This window comes from Procambarus clarkii, chromosome 77 (assembly GCF_040958095.1).
Source record: "Procambarus clarkii isolate CNS0578487 chromosome 77, FALCON_Pclarkii_2.0, whole genome shotgun sequence".
NCBI lineage: Eukaryota > Metazoa > Arthropoda > Malacostraca > Decapoda > Cambaridae > Procambarus > Procambarus clarkii.
In genome coordinates this window covers 20787621-20799773 of record NC_091226.1, presented here as the reverse complement: position 1 = coordinate 20799773, position 12153 = coordinate 20787621, and the positions used below count along the sequence as shown (strand labels likewise).

General features: G+C 40.3%; 1 protein-coding gene across 3 annotated transcripts in view; it reads left to right on the top strand.

The window, feature by feature from the left end:
* Window positions 1-3581: 3581 nt before the first annotated feature.
* The window catches only part of mei-41 (meiotic 41), a 641172-nt gene continuing 632600 nt past the window's right edge, over window positions 3582-12153 (top strand). For 2 of the 3 annotated variants that reach the window (XM_045729178.2, XM_045729176.2), the window contains exon 1: window positions 3582-3669. The gene's annotated coding sequence lies outside the window, so the exon portion shown is untranslated. The remainder of the gene's footprint in view (window positions 3670-12153) is intronic. The other variant, XM_045729177.2, reaches the window with a different exon arrangement.

Sequence of the window (12153 nt, the reverse complement as noted above, 5' to 3'; positions counted from 1 at the left end):
AAACGGAAACCACGTACAAAACTCAGGCAAATCATAACATAGAACGAAAAGGCAATGTAAAGGATCTGGGTGTACTCATGTCGGAAGACCTTACCTTTAAAGAACACAATAAAGTAGCCGTCACAACTGCAAGAAAAATGAAAGGTTGGATAACAAGAACTTTTCACACTAGAGATGCTATACCGATGATGATACTTTTCAAAACGCTTGTGCTCTCTAGAGTGGAGTACTGCTGCACAATGACAGCCCCTTTCAAAGCTGGAGAAATTGCTGGCCTGGAGAGCGTGCAGAGATCCTTTACTGCTAGAATCCACTCAGTAAAACATCTAAACTATTGGGACCGACTAAAGAGCCTAAATCTGTACTCCCTTGAGCGCAGGCGGGAGAGATACATAATAATTTACACGTGGAAAATATTGGAGGGGCTGGTCCCAAACCTGCACACAGAAATAACATCACATGAGACCAGAAGACATGGCAGGATGTGCAGAATACCCCCGTTGAAAAGCAGAGGTGCAACAGGTATTCTGAGAGAGAACTCAACATCAGAGGCCCGAGACTGTTCAACACGCTTCCACTACACATAAGGGGCATAACTGGCCGACCCTTCACAGTGTTCAAGAGAGAACTATCAACATCAGAGGCCCGAGACTGTTCAACACGCTTCCACTACACATAAGGGGCATAACTGGCCGACCCCTCACAGTGTTCAAGAGAGAACTATCAACATCAGAGGCCCGAGACTGTTCAACACGCTTCCACTACACATAAGGGGCATAACTGGCCGACCCTTCACAGTGTTCAAGAGAGAACTATCAACATCAGAGGCCCGAGACTGTTCAACACGCTTCCACTACACATAAGGGGCATAACTGGCCGACCCCTCACAGTGTTCAAGAGAGAACTGGATAAGCACCTCCAAAGGATACCTGATCAACCAGGCTGTGACTCATACGTCAGGCTGCGGGCAGCCGCGTCCAACAGCCTGGTTGATCAGTCCAGCAACCAGGAGGCCTGGTCGACGACCGGGCCGCGGGGACGCTAAGCCCCGGAAGCACCTCAAGGTAACCTCAAGGTAAGGTAGCAGCCCATAATGTTCTTATGTCAACCCATGTCTGCTATTTTAAACAATACTGTTTGTCGACCAAATTTTATTTTTGCTATTTTTCTGCCACGTTCCCCCTTTTTTATTTTTATATTTTCTCAACTTAATTTATACTTTAATATCAATTAGTATTTGTTTTAGTCTTTAGTGTTTTTCCTGCCCGATCGCTCTGCGTAATAGTGGCTTTAGGCATTGTATGTACAATACAATACAATACAATTTTATTTTGGTAAGGTACATACATACAATAAATATTTACAAGGATTGTTTAACTTATAGGTATAGCTAGTACATACAATGCCTAAAGCCACTATTACGCAAAGCGTTTCGGGCATGATAAACTTAAATGACAAGCTTAATACTAATTGAGCATAATGAGTAGAATGAAAACAAGAAATGAAAACATAGATGAAAAAGCAGCACAAATACAATTATGTCGACAAACAGCGCTCTTAAAAAAACAGACATTGGTTGACAATAGAAGGGTAAGGTAGGTTACAGGGAATTTATTAGGTATAGCTTCGCTTTTAACTTAAACTGGTTGAGAGAGGTACAGTCTTTAACATGGTTGGGAAGGTCATTCCACATTCTGGGCCCCTTGATTTGTAGAGCATTTCTAGTTTGATTAAGTCGTACTCTAGGAATATCAAAACTGTATTTATTTCTGGTGTGATGCTCATGGGTTCTGATACAACCTTCTATGAAGCTTTTGAGATCAGGATTGGCATTATAGTTTAGCGTTTTATATATGTATAATACACATGAGAGAATGTGCAGTGACTTAATGTCTAACATATTCAGAGATTTAAGTAGGGGTACCGAGTGATGTCTGGGGCCAGAATTGGATATTGTCCTAATAGCAGCTTTGTGTTGAGTAATTAGAGGACGTAAGTGATTTTGGGTAGTAGAGCCCCAAGCACAAATACCATAGTTGAGATATGGATAGATAAGGGAGTAATAGAGAGTCACCAGGGCAGGGCGTGGTACATAATATCTGATCTTAGAAAGAATGCCCACAGTTTTTGAAACTTTTTTTGATATGTTTAGAATGTGTCCCTGGAAATTCAGCTTGTGGTCAATGAGAATGCCAAGGAATTTGCCATCTAATTTGTTACAAATTTGGGTATTGTTTATTTTGAGATTTATTTGATTAGAGGATTTATTGCCAAACAGAATATAAAAGGTTTTGTCAATGTTAAGGGTGAGTTTGTTGGCAGTTAGCCACAGATGAACTTTATTTAGCTCAGTATTTAGTGTGGCATTTAGAGCAAGGGGATCAGGACTGGAGTAAATGAAGGTTGTGTCGTCAGCAAATAGAATTGGTTTGAGGTGTTGGGAGGCATTTGGAAGGTCATTAATGTAGATGAGAAAGAGGAGAGGGCCAAGTATGCTGCCCTGGGGAACACCAATGTTGATGGGTAGGGTGGGAGAAATTGTATTATTCACAGAAACATATTGGAGCCTGTCAGTAAGGTAGGATTTGAGGTATTGTAGGGAGTGTCCTCTGACTCCATAATGATGTAATTTAAGAAGAAGGTTTTGGTGGTTGACAGTGTCAAAAGCTTTACGCAGGTCCACAAACAACCCAACAGAGAACTCATTTTTATCAAGAGCTGTATGAATCGAGTTAAGCATACTAATAAGTGCATCGTTAGTGCTTTTTTTGGGTCTGAAGCCATATTGGCAAGGGCTAAGTATATTGAGTTTGGCTAGATATGAGTAAAGCTGCTTATAGATTAGTTTTTCAAAAATTTTTGACAAGTTTGGCAGGATAGATATAGGTCTGTAGTTGTTATGTACTAGCTCTATCTATTAATCCATCAATGTTTGTATCACACCTTGTATGTATGTACTTACAAAAACCTGAATAAACATTTGAATTTTTTTAATTTGAATTTGAACGTGTTTGTTTTTCCCCACACCTTGCCCGAAACGCTTTGTATATTATTGGCTTTAGATATTGTATATACTAGCGCTATCTATAAATCCAACATTATGTTTGTAACTCATCTTGTATGTAATTTTACCTGTATAAACATTTTGATTTTGATGATTTTTTTGGGTAGCAGCACATTGCTGTGTAAACCTAAATTTTGCTAATTAAAAAAAATGGTCTGCTGAAGTCACTTATATCAGGGTAATCTCAGATATAGTTATAGTGAGTATGTCCCAGCTCTTGTTCACATAGTTTACAATTGTAATGTTCACCATTATAAATAAATAAATATTTATTTTTAAATAAATAAGTTTACCACTTTATCCAATGAGAGGAATAAAGTCATATGTACTGACTATATCTTTGATAATTGTATTTTTAAAATGTATACATTTCCGCACATATAAGAACTATTTTGGTAGAATATTGCAATTTTAAAAATAATTTTTATGTTTTCACTTAGTGTTTTGATCATTAACGCAGGTAATAATGTTATAATATTTTTTATCTGACTTAAGAACCTGGAATTAATACGAAGGAGGAGCGGGAAGGTCGAAGCTGCTACAGGCGCTGGTTGATGCTCCGGGTGTCGGTTTCTGGAGCGGTACTTGGTTCATGCAGCGGCCAGGTTAGTGCTATACTCTCCACACCTTGATTACACAAAGCCACATTAAATATTTACCAAAAGTACACATGGGGTTGACGTAAAGTCGTGTGTGGCAGGTTTGGCTAGAAGAGATACCATGTTGATGGTGGTCCCGTCATAAGCAGGCTGCAGGCAGTCCTCGGGTGTTGAGATCCAGAAAAGCAGACCAATTGTTGACAAGGCATGTGTGCTAATATTTGGAGTACAGATACCTGAGAACTGCGGCTGTGTGGGATGCAGTGTCGGGACACGTTGCTTCTACTTTTAATCTAATATCCTGTTATGTAATCACAGCAGTCCTTGCCTAGCTCAACACATTTAGAAAGTCCACAAAAGTTAGACACATTGGATGGAGGAAAGTGCTAAAGGGGTGACTTACCTGATTGGGTTCGAAACAGTCCTAAGAGTACCTTATCTAACTTAATGAGAATTGTCATCCACACATTCCCTGGAAATAAACATTCCATTCATCTTTGGACTGTATGGTTTATTTTCACAGAAGTGTAGATGACAATTTATATGACATGAGCATGGACCACTAATTCCTCTTGAGAGCTTCAGTAGTAGTCAGGGGAAAGTAAAAAATTCCAGTTTGGTAGCAAGATACTACTACTAAAATCTTTCTTTTTTAAGACCACTCATAGCCCAGTCAATAGAGCTTCGGCCTCACTCGTGTGGAGCCCAGGGTTCGAAACCTCATACACCCCAGGTGAATGAAACCTAACGAGAATGACATTTTTGTTTTTATATACTCTACACGAAGTGTGTTACATGTACAGTAATTGGAGTGCATCTTGGGACCTTTTTGTATACTATTGCTATGGAATGTTAAGCTACTTGCGTCAAGCCTGGCCTCGTTCCGGGCTTGGGGAGTAGAACTCCCAGAACCCAATCAAGCAAATTACAAGATGAAATAATTGTAACACTCGTACAAGTACAGTTACATCATCCTGATTTATGCTATCATAATAGTGCCAAAAGGCATATATCAAAAGTTAATTTTTAAATTACCTATAGAAATTTTATCAATTTCCTCAAGTAGGGTTCAGAACCTGGCTCAAATTGGAGACACTGATGGCACAAGTGATAAATAGGGATATGGACTACTGTACAGATCTGTGTTGTACAGTATTGTAAGGGATATATTAGTTTATAATGTCACAGCTATATTAGAACATTAAATAATAAATAAATAAATAAATGTTTATTCAGGTAAAGTACATACATACAAGAGGTTTTACAAAAATTGATAGATTTATAGATAGAGCTAGTACATACAATGCCTAAAGCCACTATTACGCAAAGCGTTTCGGGCAGGAAAAACATTAAAGACTAAAACTTAATACTAAATGAGATTAAAGTATAAAATGTGTTTAGAACAAATAAAAATTAAAAAAGGAAAAAAGGGGGAACATGGCAGAAAAAGCAGCACAAATACAATTAGGTCGACAAACAGCATTGTTTGAAAAAACAGATATGGGGTTGACAATATAGGGGTAAGGTAGGTTACAGGGAATTTATTAGGTAGTGTTTAGTTTTTATCTTAAACTGGTTGAGAGATGTAGTCTTTAACATGGTTGGGAAGGTCATTCCACATTCTGGGTCCCTTGATTTGTAGAGCATTTCTAGTTTGATTAAGTCGTGCTCTTGAAATATCAAAACTGTATTTGTTTCTGGTGTGGTGCTCATGGGTTCTGTTACAACCTTCAATGAAGCTTTTGAGGTCAGGATTGGCATTACAGTTCAGCGTTTTATATATGTATAATACACAGAGAATATGCAGTGATTTAATATCTAACATATTCAGAGATTTGAGTAGGGGTACCGAGTGATGTCTGGGGCCAGAGTTGGATATTGTCCTAATAGCAACTTTGTGTTGAGTAATTAGAGGACGTAGATGATTTTGTGTAGTAGAACCCCAAGCACAAATACCATAGTTGAGATATGGATAGATGAGGGAGTAATAGAGCGTCACCAGGGCACGGCGGGGTACATAATATCTGATCTTAGAAAGAATGCCAACAGTTTTTGAAACTTTTTTGATATATTTAGAATGCGTCCCTGGAAATTCAGCTTGTGGTCAATGAGAACCCCAAGGAATTTGCCATCTATTTTGTTACAAATTTTGGTATTATTTATCCTGAGATTTATTTGATTAGAGGATTTATTGCCAAACAGAATATAGAAAGTTTTGTCAATGTTAAGGGTGAGTTTGTTGGCAGTTAGCCACAGATGGACTTTATTTAGCTCAGTATTCACTGTGGCATTTAGAGCAAGGGGGTCAGGACTGGAGTAAATGAAGGTTGTGTCGTCAGCAAATAGAAATGGTTTGAGGTGTTGGGAGGGATTTGGAAGATCATTAAAGTAGATGAGAAAGAGGAGGAACTGAGGAACACCGATGTTGATGGGTAGGGTGGGAGAAATTGAATTATTCACAGAAACATACTGGAGCCTGTCAGTAAGGTAAGGTTTGAGGTATTGTAGGGAGTGTCCTCTGACTCCATAATGATGTAATTTAAGAAGAAGGTTTTGGTGGTTGACAGTGTCAAAAGCCTTTCGCAGGTCCACAAATAACCCAACAGGGAACTCATCTTTATCAAGAGCTGCATGAATCAAGTTAATCATACTAATAAGTGCATCGTTAGTGCTTTTTTTGGGTCTGAAGCCATATTGACAAGAGCTAAGTATATTGTGTTTGGCTAGATAAGAGTAAAGCTGCTTGTAGATTAGTTTTTGAAATATTTTTGACAAGTTAGGCAGGATTGATATAGGTCTGTAGTTGTTAACATCGGTGAGATCACCCCATTTGTGGACAGGGGTTACTCTCGCTTTTTTTTAGAATATCTGGAAAGGTTTGGAATTGAAGTGACTTGTTGAAGAGCAATACAATATCAGGGGCTAAAGATCTGGAGGCTTTTTTGTAAATTAAAGTTGGTATCTCCTCAAGGGCACTAGACTTGGTTTTAAGGGAAAGGATTATCTCATTGAGAATCCTTATTTAAGATAAGGATTGTGGATGCAAGATACACGTCATGATGATCAGGAAAAATGGAGGAACTTTTGAAATGCTACCGGCTTCCTGTCCTCTTCAAGACCACTAGGGAAATAGTGGCCCTCAGGTAAATTCAGGTAAATTGTTTGGATGCTGTGCTGCTTGATTACAAGATTATGTAATGTGACATTTGGCCTGAGAACTGGGGTATCACTGATGATGATTGGTCTGCCTGTTCTGGGACAAGTTTTGTACTCTACACAGGATAAAGTTACTGGTCCCTGAATACATAGTTATTGATGGTGGAGGTGGACTAAAAAATAATTATTTAATATTGTTACAAATATTATGGTATAAATTGAAAGAGGAGACATTATTCTATAAAATGACATAATAATAGATACTGTACAGTATTTACAATGCTCATGTAGATGTTAACAAAAAACTGGTGGTGGTTTTGATGCACGTCAGGTGTCTAGACACCTGGCGCCAGTCTGCAGACAAATGGCTATTTTACCATTTCTACATCCTGTAGTTACAGTAATATGTAACGCTCGATGCTTTCCCAGATGCCTCGGTTATAGATTTGGACTTTATGCCCACAGCTCACCAGTCTGGCCAGGGTTGTTGGCGCTTTCCCTTTGTTGGGGTCTCAGCACAGAGCGGGAGTATGTGTCAGTGTGACTGTGACAGTGCAAGGGTTGGATTCCTCGGGACTTGGTGATCTGGCTCCATTCAGACTGTTCCCCTGTGGTTCCTTGTCTCATCCGGTGGAAGTCTCTTCAATCCGTGCCTCTGTGGAGCTGGTCACTTCGAGTAGCTCCTCTGCTGAGTTCTTGGGGTTTGGCTCTGTGCTGTTCACGTCCAGGAAGTGTCCAACATCCTGACCGATGATCTGTCTCGTTCTTTCCCCTCTCTGTGGAGTGGAAACCCGAATGTTGACTTCTTAACACTTTCGCGCTCTCGGCGCTCAAAAAAAAACAATACCCCAGATGCTTTCGGCACTTCGCGCGCCTACGCGGTAAGACCGAAAAGTGTACACTCTTTTGACTGTCCTGAAAATAATTGAAGGCGCACGTATTTAAATTTGGTATCACTGTGTTCGCAATGAAATTGTCTATAAGAGCATACCTATAAAATGCCGCCCAAGCATAAGGAGTATCAACACCAAATAAAAAACTATGCAGATCACTCGCCGAGAGCGCCAAACAGCAACAAAATGTTTCCACTCTCTTAATGGTTGCGAAGCCTACAGTTGTCCTACATCGCTAATTTTGGTATCATTGGAATCGCAATAAAATTCTCTACACGGACATATGCATATGAATGTTTAATATAGGTAATTGCCCACCCGCAAGAGTGTGTGAAGTGGAGAGTAGTTAGCCGCGAGCGCACTGGCGAAAACACAGGGGGGAAATCATGCTTGGAAAGTTTATACGTTTCCTGACCCTACTTTTCTATGTACGTATTTCTTTTTTATACCAATGTGTTCGCAATAAAATTTTCTATAAGATGAACTGTATAACATTTGTACAAAGCATGTGTAAGAGAAGCGCCAAATATAGAACCACGTCGCTCAGTAGGCGTTCGCGGCAGAAACGAACGCATTGTTTTCGTTCGTTTGATGTTTGTCATGTTTATACTTGTTGAAACATTTTATAATTTGTATGACAGTGATCGCAGTAAAATTCCCTACACAGACATATACATAACACATACAAATATTTCCCACGTGTTGGATATATCAACGGCTAAAGGGAACCCACTGCCACACGCTCGCCACACCCCCAAACATACTTTATGTATTTTTTTTTTACTCATAGAAGTTTATGTGATATAATATTCATTCTGGTACCAAAACATTCGCAAATAAATTCCCTACAAAACAAAAGTATCCCCATCCATTTCGGTTAAAAAATGGAATTTATAGAGATATTTTTTCGATGGACGAGAAAACTCGGCTGTTATGCGGAATCGTAAGAGAAAACGGCGACGAGTTATCTCTAATCTAATGCGCGAAAGTGTTAACTTGGGCATTCTCTCTCCCTCTGCCACCTTCCATAGTGTCATTCCCCAGATGCAGAGCTCTAGCAGTGGACATCTTTCTACAGGACTGGTTGAGGTTAGGGTGCATTTCCCTCTTTCCTCTGCACCAGCTGTTGCTCCGGGTTATGGTACATTTGGAGTCTTACACGGAAAGAGGGATTCTTCTGTCTCCTTGGAGACCAGCCCAGCCATAGTTTCAAGTACTTCTTCCACAGTTTCCCACCTGTGCCCTTTTCCACGGCTCTGCCTTATGAGAGGGTCAGGCGAGTGAAGTAAGTGAAGTTACCTTATGAAGTAAGGGTCAGGCGAGTGAAGTAACTCCAAAACAACCTTGTTGTTTTGGAGTTATCTTCTGCTTTTCACGTCTGGTGTGTCGATGCATGTGGACCAACCTCTCTGTGCTGATAAGGTGGTTTGTTATAGTTATCTCACCTGCAGTTCTTTTGGCAATAGTACGGACTCTTGGCATTCTTTTTGCTGTTTTCTATCCTTTTGTCGTCGTTCTTCAGTTCTGGTGGGTTATTTTGCTCTTTCTTTCCGTGTCTTGGTCGGCGTCTTTTGCTGAATTCTGTAGCCTCTTTTTCTGCGGTGTTGGTGGAGGCACTCTAGCTTGCATTCGGGGTTGTGGAGTCCTTGGTCTGTTTTTCAATGCTTTTCGTGCTGTTTCACCTCTAGCCTGCTCATGTGCTGCTTGAGCCTGCCTGGTCTATGTCTGGGTACCCTATTTTCTCGCTTTTGCTCATTTTATGGTGGCCTCTAAGGTCCAGGATTGTTTTTGGTGGCTTTTTGTTCCTTGGCCCTGGTGGGAGTTTTGCTTGGTTGCAGCCGGCTACTTTTCTGGCGATGGATGTGGTGACTGGCTTCAGGAGGAGTCCTTTGGTTTGGATGCTTGCATGGTTCAGCCAGGGGGGTTTTTAGTGCATTATGTCTGGTGGAGGTTTTCTGCCGCTTACTTTGTGCCACTGGTTCTGCTTCGGTAGGAGCTTTGTGGGTTGTTCTAGTTACCCTGGGCCCCTGTTCCATGGCATTTGTGTGTGTGTCATGTCGTCCATAGTGACTTTCTGTTTAGCCAGCCTGCTGTCTATCCTCATGCTTTCTGTGTGTATGCTGCTCTGACGGCTGTTTTCGCTCATGTCTTTGGCCAATATTCAGGAGCGAGGGGGTTTTGGTGGGTGAATGGGGTCTTGGCGATTTGGTTTCATGTCACCGTCCCTGGTTTCTCGGCGGCCTTGTGTTTCATAACTTCAGGGAGTTGCCAGGATTTGCCCAGAAACTGGCGTTTCATTACATTCAACGTTGCTTTTTGCAGTAATATTCAATCGTGTGTCATTTGAGAAATTTATGTAACTGGAATATCGATATGCTCCAACGTACTGTAACCACTCGATTATCCAGGATTCGAACATTCGGAAAACGCCCTTATACGGCCAAAATCGTGACCGGATAAAGTTATCTCAATATCCGGCCAAAATGGCCATGGGAGCCGGATAAAAAATCTGAGCCGGTTAACTTGCTGCCGATGTTACACTATCCGGACAGTCAGCTGGATAATTACAGTATCCACTCAATTTAACGGCCTCTTTTATACCGATCTGCCGGTATTAACGACCGGTTTGGGAGCCCAGTATCTGGAGCCTGCTATACCGGTCTGCGGTCGATATTACCGACGGTCTGTATTGGGTTTGTTGTGGCATCAGCGTCCCCTCACATGGCGACCAGGCCGCCACCGACCTGGATCGTCCAGAGTCATATATTACATCTTAATTTTCTTTTAAAATGATTCACTTTAATGAAGAAAATTGTAAATTATTATTAATAAAATATTTTGAAACAGTTTTTATTATGCAAAAGTCTTTGTTTTCTTATTAAATACCTTTTGTAGTATGTATAGGCACTAGGTATTTTTTTCCCACGGACCTAGTATGTACTCCGCCGGGCCATGTGTTCCCATTGTTTACCGTGAACTCGCGCGGCTAGCTTCAATTGTGAAGGATATTACTGTACTGTAATTGTGATCTTTTTAATTTACAAAATGAGAAAAGTTACCCAAAGGAAGCGCCTGACGGTTGCACAGAAGCTGGAGTTAATTAAGAAACTTGATAAAGGATATTCTCATGCACGAGCAGCAGCAGAGTTTAACATTCAACATAATTGTCAATAGTGAAGTAGAATTAGAACTCATGTGAATTAGTAGTAAGGCTAGCTGTTGTGTGAAGTGAGTGCCTGAAAATAAGTGTACTGTACATACAGTATGTACCCTGTATACAATATAAACAATATAAAACAAGCGCTGCAGAGGATGACGTAATCATCACAGCTTCGTAATCTTCAGCTTCATTAAAAGTAAGTCAATTTACCAATTTTATTATAGTATTACAAGATATTGTTTTTTTTCAATAAAAGCTACATATTAGTCTCTGCAAATGTATATTCTATCGTCAGCAGAGAAAAGGTGAGCTCAAAATATTTCGTCTTGGCTAGCTCTCAGTGACAAGGCTCGATCGCCATTGTTATGGCATGGCCGCCACAGCCTGTGTCGTAACATTAAAAGTAAGTCAATTTACCAATTTTATTATAGTATTACAAGATATTAATTGTTTTTTTTCAACAAAAGCTACATATTAGTCTCTGCAAATGTATATTCTATCGTCAGCAGAGAAAAGGTGAGCTCAAAATATTTCGTCTTGGCTAGCTCTCAGTGACAAGGCTCGATCACCATTGTTATGGCATGGCTGCCACAGCCTGTGTCGTAACATTAAAAATACATTACCTGCACTGTTCAGGGTAAATCAAAACACATCTCTAAAATTTTATTAAGACAATATTAACTCACTGATTGATACATGAAATATTTTTCAATACAAAGGAATGAATCAATTTTTTCCCACCCATCTGGACTTGATCAGAGTGTGTTCACACATCATCCATGCAGCAGCCAGCAACTGGCGTAATCGTCGGCCGTGCACTAAATTAGAATGCAATTACACAATGAACTTTATTTAATTTTAGTTATACAGTATAAAATATATCCTACCTGAATGTTACTTGAGAAATTACCCGACCCGACTTAACTTCGGAAATAACGGAGCTCCGTAAATAACGACTAGGGCTCAGCCCCATATAGGCTGTTAAATTGAGTGGATACTGTATTGAATTGTCCGGATGTGAATAAAATGGGGCGGGCCTTACCGTATTAATCCCGTTTGCCTGTGGCTTGAAGAGCATGGTGGGGGTGGGGGTGGGGTGGGTGGGTGGTGTCGGGAGAGAGGGGAGCGTTGGGAGGGACCACCTGGGGGGATAAGGGGGATGTGGAGCAGCCTATACACTACAGTACAGGAATTACCATTAATTTTAGAACAATTCATCATAGCCAAAATCAAAAGAAATACTAGTAATTATGTAATAAAAAATACCATACAAGTTTCCTA